This window comes from Anolis sagrei, chromosome X (assembly GCF_037176765.1).
Source record: "Anolis sagrei isolate rAnoSag1 chromosome X, rAnoSag1.mat, whole genome shotgun sequence".
NCBI classification, from domain to species: Eukaryota; Metazoa; Chordata; class Lepidosauria; order Squamata; family Dactyloidae; genus Anolis; species Anolis sagrei.
In genome coordinates, this window is record NC_090034.1 from 96,061,221 (window position 1) to 96,069,549 (window position 8,329).

An 8,329-nucleotide genomic window follows, 5' to 3' on the forward strand; every position below is an offset into this window, starting at 1 on the left:
TGATAGATGATGGGTGGACAGATAGAGATAGATAGACAGATAGATAGATAGATAGATCGGAGAGAGGGGTAGTTACAGATGATAGATGATGGGTGGATAGATGGATGGAAAGAGATAGATCGATCAATCACTCAGAGAGAGAGATGGTAGTTTCAGATGATAGATGATGGATGGATGAATGGATGGATAGATGGATGGATGGAGATAGATTGATCAGAGAGAGGCAGTTAGAGATGATGCATGATGGATGGATGGATGGATGGATGGATGGATAGATAGATAGATAGATGGGATGGATGGAGATAGATAGATAGATCGGAGAGAGATGGTAGTTACAGATGATAGATGATGGATGGATGGATGGATGGAGATAGATAGATAGATAGATAGATAGGAGAGAGAGAGATGGTAGTTACAGATGATAGATGATGGGTGGATGGATGGATAGATGGATAGATGGAAATAGATAAACAGGCAGATCGGAGAGAAATGTCGTAGTTACAGATGATAGATGATGGATGGATGGGTGGATATAGATGGATGGATGGAGATGGATAGATAGATAGATAGATAGATAGATAGATAGATAGATAGATCGGAGAGAGAGATGGTAGTTACAGATGATAAATGATGGATGGATGAATAAAAAGATGGATGGATGGATGAAGATAGATACATAGATCTAAGACAGATGGTAGTTACAGATGATAGATGATGAATGGATGGATGGATGGGGATAGATAGATAAATCAGAGAGAGAGGTGGTAGTTACAGATGATAGATGATGGATGGATAGAGATAGATAGATAGATCAGAGAGATATAGTAGTTACAGATGATAGATGATGGATGGATAGAGATAGATAGATAGATCAGAGAAAGATAGTAGTTACAGATGATAGATGATGGATTGATAGATGGATGGATGGATGGATGGATGGAGATAGATAGATAGATAGATCTAGCTGAGCCCCTGGTGGTGCAGCAGGTTAAACTGCTGAGCTGCTGAACTTGTTGACCGAAAGATCACAAGTTCGAATCCGGGGGGCAGCGTGAGCTCCCACTGTTAGCCCCAGCTTCTGCCAAGCTGACAGTTCAAAAACATTCATATGAGAGTAGATCAATAGGTACCGTTCTGGCGGGAAGGGAACGATGCTGCATGCAGTCATGCCGGCCACGTGACCTTGGAGGTGTCTACAGACAATGCTGGCTCTTCGGCTTAGAAATGGAGAAGAGCACCACCCCCACAAGACTTAATGTCAGGGGGAAACCCTAAATGCTAATCTAGGTGGCCAATTGCAACATTCACACCTACGTCAAACAGACAAGAGTTCTTTCTCCCACCCTGGATATACCACAGATATATAAACCCAATTTTCCTGGTTTCCAACAGCCCACACAACCTCTGAGGATGCTTGCCATAGATGCAGGTGAAACGTCAGGAGAGAATGCTTCAGTAGCATGGCCATATGACTCGAAAAACTCAGAACAACCCAGTCCCCAAACTGTTACTTAGTACTCTCAAAAATTACACCATGGCACTTTCCATGCAGCTGTATAAAATCCACATTGAACTGGATTATATAGCAGTGTTGATGTCGAACACGAATTTGGGGTGCCCTGTAAAGGCAGAGACCGGCCAGACCCAAGAAAGAGGATCCGGGACACCTGGCAAGACAAGCACTCAAAAAGATTTTTCCCTATTTTCCCCCAAATAAAGTCTCACCAAGTTGAAGGAAAGCCACTGAGATGTTTATTTCATTCCAGCTGGAAAGGATGATGACCACAATCATTTGCCAAGGAGCCAACATGACCCGCTGGGCAAAGAAACACAATATTTATAGAAACACAGAGCTGTCAAATTCAAATTTCCCATTCCTGCCCCCCTAAGCCGGCTTCGTGCTGATTGGTGGAGACATCAGCTGGTTGGGAGGAGCGGCTGAGGGCGGCAGCATTCTGTCCAATCAGAGCACTAGCCCCACTTCGGCCGCTCAGTCAATGGGGAGGCAAGAGGCGTGTTCGATGGGAAACAATGAAAGGAAGGAGAAAAAAATAGGATTAAGGTGAATAGTGTTTGCTAGATGGCTGGGCGATAGCTTTAGGCTCTCAAGCCTGGCCTGAGTAATTGTTTGTTGTTTCGAATAAACATTCTTGTCTAGCCCAGAGAGGCCAGGTCCTTGCAGCTTTGAAGCCTGGCTGCTTCCTGCCAGTAAATAAAGAACCACACTCAGAAAAACAGGAGAATTCTAGGCAGGAAACAACCAGGGCCAGCTAACACCTCCCAACAAAGGATCCCCCAGGCAGAAAGCAGCCAGGCTTTGAAGCTGCAAGCCATTCAGTGCTAATCAAGGTGGCCAATTGCAACCTTCACACTTGCCTCAACCAGACAAGAGTTCTTTCTCCCACCCCAGGCATTCCAATTATACAGGAGGAGAATAGGGGTGATGATGTTGGAATCAAAGGCCTACATATTGCCCAGATGTTTTTGTTTTTGTTGTTGTCAGTAAAGAAGTGAGAAAGAAGATTGGAACAGGGATGAAATAAACTACTGTTGTTTTGAGCTTAAGAGAAACAGATCCCCCTTCCTTCCTTCCTTCCTCCTTCCTTTCTGTGCACAGAAACGAGTGCCGCAAGATTCTTTGGACCTTTTCCTGGAAGAGATAAGCCTGGTCCTTGCTCTCGAAAAGGGTTAAAGGTTGCTACTGAGAGAGAGGCAAAGCCCAGCTCCTGCCATCAGCTTTCACCATTCTTTCTGGAGGAAAGGGGCAGAGAGAGGTCATTTCTTGACCCAATGCCCTGCCATTGATTTAAAATGGGGGGGGGGGGGGTCAGCATTTTCCCCATCTTCTATGAGAAAGGATGTTGCAGATCTTAAGACATCCTGCTCTGATATATATACGTCAATACAGAAAAAAATTAATATGACACTACTTTCGTTGCTGTGGTTCAATGCTATGGGATCCTGGGAGTTATCGTTTCGTGAGGCACCAGCATTATTTGGCATAGAAGGCTAAAAGAAAACACCTTGTAAAACTACAACTCTTATGATTCCATGGCATTGAGCCATGGCAGTTAAAGTGGTGTCAAATTGTATTAATTCTTCCCCAGAAAAGAAACACATCCACATCTTGTCAAGGATATGATCAATTGTTAACAAGATTGTTCATTGGGTTGCTGTTAGTTTTCCAGGCTGTATGGCCATGTTCCAGAAGCATTCTCTCCTGTCATTTCACCCACATCTATGGCAGGTTGTGAAGTCTGTTGGAAACTAGGCAAGTGAGGTTTATATATCTGTGGAATAATGTCCAGGGTGGGAGAAAGAAATCTTGTCTGGTTGGGGCAAGTGTGAATGTTGCAATTGGCCACCTAGAATAGCCTTGCAGTTTCAAAGCCTAGCTGGTTGCTGCCTGAGGGAATCCTTTGTTGGGAGCTGTTAACTGGCCATGATTGTTTCCTATTTGGAATGTCCTTTTTTCTAGTGTTCCTCTGTCCTGATTTTAAAGGCTTTTTAATACTGGTAGCCAGAGTTTGTTCGTTTTTGTGGCTTTCTGTTGAAATTGTCCACATGGTTATGGATTTCAATGGTTTCTCTGTGTAGTCTGACATGGTGGTTGTTAGACGGGTCCAGCATTTCTGTATTTTCCAAAAATGTCTGAGAACATGTGTTTGGAACGTATTCCCCCTTAAAAAAAAATTGTCTCCAAAACGTGGGTTTCGTATATATGTATATGTGTGTGTGTGAGAGTGTGTATATACACACACACATCTATAGGTAAAAAAGATTTTCCCCTGACATGTCGTGTCTGATTCTTGGGGTTGGTGCTCATCTTCATTTCTAAGCTGAAGAGCCGGCATTGTCCGTAGACACCTCCAAGGTCATGTGGCCAGCATGACTGCATGGAGCACCGTTACCTACCCGCTGGAGCGGTACCTATTGATCTACTTATATTTGCATGTTTTTGCACTGCTAGGTTGGCAGAAGCTGGAGCTAACAGCAGGAGCTCACCCCGTTCCCTGGATTCGAATTTGTGACCTTTCGGACAGCAAGTTCAGCAGCTCAGCAGTTTAACCCACTGCGCCACCGGGGGCTCATATTCCACCCTTAAAAAATAATTTTCTAATAAATGTGGGATTTGTGTGTGTGTGTGTGTGTGTGGATCTATCTATCTATGTATCTGTCTCCCAATATATTGTCGAAGGCTTTCATGGCCGGAATCACTGGGTTGTTGTAGGTTTTCCGGGCTATATGGCCATGTTCTAGAGGCATTTTCTCCTGACGTTTCGCCTGCATCTATGGCAAGCATCCTCTGAGGTAGTGAGGTCTGTTGGAAGTAGGAAAATGCTAATCAAGGTGGTCAGTTGAAACATTCACACCCAGCTCCAGCAGACAAAAGTCCTTTGTCCCACCCTGGTCTTTCCACAGATATATAAACCCATTTTCCTACTTCCAACAGACCTCACTACCTCTGAGGAAGCTTGCCATAGATGCAGGCGAAACGTCAGGAGAAAATGCCTCTAGAACATGGCCATATAGCCTGGAAAACCTACAATATCTCCCAATATTTTGGAAAACAGTGCCTCTGGCACTCCAGTCCAGGTTTTGTTTTTATGCATCAGCACATTTTTCACAAAAGAAGTGCCAAAGTGTGGTGGTGTTGTTGTTGCTGTTGTTGTGTGCCTTCAGTTCATTCCTGATTCATGGCAACCCAAAGGGAAAAGCCCAGTTGGAAGGGAAGAAAAGGAAGTCGTGGGTGTTGTTTTGGAAGAAGATAAAGGGAAGACTGAGCCCCCTGCTGCAGTGCCAGACTATTTGCACCACTCACCTCCCTATTTCACCCATAGGTCCCTCCCACATCTCTGCAAAAAAAGCCAAACAAGCAGCTGGGAAGGAAGGAAATAAATTCACATTTCTGCTGCTGGTTCCCCTTGTTCCAGCTAATGTGACATGGCAGCAAGGCTGGATTTCCTCCAGGAGCCAAAGATGTCTCTAGAACTAACTGCATCCTGCCTGTTCCTTCTCCTCTATCCTTTCTAAATTAGGGTCACTTAAGGTGCATCTGTTGTTGAATATGGCATGCCCCACACTGGAGATTTTTAGCTCTCTAAGGGCGCTAAAGGAGCCTCCGATGGCACAGTGGTTTAAACCACTGAGCTGAATTTGCTGATCGAAAGGTTGCAGATTCGAACCTGGGGAGTGGCGTAAGCTCCTGCAGTTAGCCCCAGCTTCTGCTAATCTAGCAGTTCGAAAACATGCAAATGTGAGTAGATCAATAGGTACCGCTCTGGCGGGAAGGTAACGGCGCTCCATGCAATCATGCTGGCCACATGACCTTGGAGGTGTCTACGGACAACGCCAGCTCATCGGCTTTGAAATGGAGATGAGCACCACACCTCAGAGTCAGACACGACTGGATTTCATGTCAGGGGAAAACCTTTACCTTTACCTAGGTTGGCAGAAACAGGGCTAACACACGTTGCTGTGGCCCAATTTGGTGATCTGCAAAATAAAGTAACGAGAAAGTTTTAGTTTCTAATGTATGTAATTTCTTTATGCTTGTGGGCAAACTGTATTTCTTGTTGCTTCTTTATCAGTGTTGACATAGAGATTGCCTACTCTGGAACATGCAACATATAATTGTCCTTCTTTAGGGGCCCCTTTCAAATATATGATACTATATCTGTCATATACATATATGTGAATCATATATATCTATATCAATGGCTGGATGGCTCTGTCAGGAGGACTTTATGTGTTCTTGACCTGATGATGGGAGTTGGACTGGGTGGCCTTAAGGCAGCACTTTTCAAACTGGGGGTAGGGACCTCTGGGAGCAGGTCGTGAAGGGTGTCAGAAGGGACCCGAAAGACCACCAGAAAACATAGCATTTTCTGTTTGTCATGGGGGTTCTGTGTGAAATGTTTGGCCCAATTCTATTGTTGGTGAAGTTTGATTGTAGGTGAACTATAAATCCCAGTAACTTGTTGTTTGTTGTTCATTCTTTCAGTTGTTTCCGACTCTTCGTGACCTCATGGACCACCCCACGCCAGAACTCCCTGTTGGCCGTCACCACCTCCAGCTCCTTCAAGGTCAATCCAGTCACTTCAAGGATGCCATCCATCCATCGTGCCCTTGGTCGGCCCCTCTTCCTTTTTCCTTCCATTTTCCCCAGCATCATTGTCTTCTCTAAGCTTTCCTTTCTTCTCATGATGTGGCCAATGTACTTCATCTCTAAAATCCGTCCCTCCAATGAGCAGTTGGGCTTTATTTCCTGAAGTATGGACTGGTTGGTTCTTCTCGTGGTCCAAGGCACTCTCAGTATTTTCCTCCAGCACCACCGTTCAAAAGCATCTCTCTTCCTTCGCCCAGCCTTCCTTATGGTCCAGCTCTCACATCCGTAGGTGACTATGGGGAATACCATTGCTTTTACTGTGTGGATCTTCATTGCCAGTGTGATGTCTCTACTCTTCACTATTTTATCAAGATTGGACATTGCTCTCCTCCCAAGAAGTAACTACAACTCCCAAATGTCAAGGTCTATTTTCCCCAAAATTCAATCTTTTTTTATATTTGGGCATATGGAGTATTTGTGCCAAGTTTGGTCCAGATCAATCATTGTTTGAGTCCACAGTGTTCTCTGGATGTAGGTGAACCACAACTCCAAAAACTCAAGGTCAATGCGCACCAAACCCTTCCAGTATTTTCTGTTGGTCATGGGAGTCTTGTGTGCCAAGTTTGGTTCAATTCCTTCATTGGTGGGGTTCAGAATGCTCTTTGATTGTAGGTGAACTATAAATCACAGCAACTACAACTCACAAATGACAAAATCATAAATTTTGAGTGATGGTCACTCCTTGTGTTGTGAGACATTCTGCTGCCAAATTTGGTGTGATTTCGTTCATTGGTTCTTTTGTTTTTAAGGTACTCATTACGCACAGAGCATTTTTATATATATAGATTGTCCTCCCAACCCTGCTATGCGCCTGTGAGACGTGGACAGTCTACAGACATCACATGCAACTCCTGGAACGATTCCATCAGCACTGCCTCTGAAAAATCCTGCAAATCTCTTGGGAAGACAAGCGGACAAATGTCAGCATGCTGGAAGAAGCAAAGACCACCAGCATTGAAGCGATGGTCCTCTGCCATCAGCTCCGCTGGACCTGATCTTGGAAGACTATCCTACTTGGACAATGAGGGATCGCCTAAGTAAGTAAGTAAGGTAATCGGGTTTCACTATCCATGGTCTGGATCTCACTATCCACAGTCCGGATCTCACTATCCATAGCTGAAAAAATCATTATTTTAGTGATGGTCATGCCTTGGGTTATTAGGTGTCTTGTGGCCAAATTTGGTGTCAATTCGTCCAGTGGTTTTTGAGTTATGTTAATCCCACAAACGAACCTTACATTTTTATTTATATAGACTAGCTGTACTCTGCCACACGTAGCTGTGGCCCAGTCTGTATATATGTCTTTTGTATGAATATATACAAGCCAGTACCTGCCACATACCAATACTGCCATCTGTTGAGGAGTTATGAAGGTGGAGGCATTACTTTTCATTCAACCCTCGCAGTTTCGCCTTGGGATCACCATAAGTCAGAAATGATTTAAAGGCACACAATGACATGTTAGATGTGTGGTTCACAAAGGAAGGAAGGCTTATCCGAGAGACCATGACTCCCGAGGCCTGAAATTATCAAGTTGAACCAGCACAGCAAAAAATATTGTGAAGGATGTAAAGGATCAGTTTGCATTTCCTGCTGATTTGGGCGTCTATCCAATTCCCACCTCTTTTGGAGTGAGAATGCAAGGAAAGCAAAAGGGAGGGGATTTCCTTTATTACAAGCCCGCAGGTGTGGAATGGAGTGTCATCTTTTAAATTAGTCACATCCTTGTCCCACTGAACTATTAATTTTTTTAAAAAAAGTTTCCTTTGTTACAGATTGAGAAGTGGCCTTTGGCACTGTAATTACTTCCCAAATTGCCCTCTATATCTCCTAAAGTTGGCCACCTCTCCTTTACATCTACTTACCTTCTTGGGAGACTGTATAGGAATTCCACCAAAGAGTTACTAGCAATATACATTTTTTAATTGATCTTGTTAAACTATTGCCCGCCATCTAATTATTTTAGGACAGTGATCAAAACAGACACATTGCAATTGAGAGAAGACTTTTCAGGGCTGGATTTGCAATGTCAAAGTAAAGCAGTTTGACAAAGCTTTATTTAGGTTGCTGCGAGTTTTCCGGGCTGTATAGCCATGTTCTAGAAGCATTCTCTCCTGATGTTTTACCCACATCTATGGCAGGCATCCTCAGAGGTTGTGA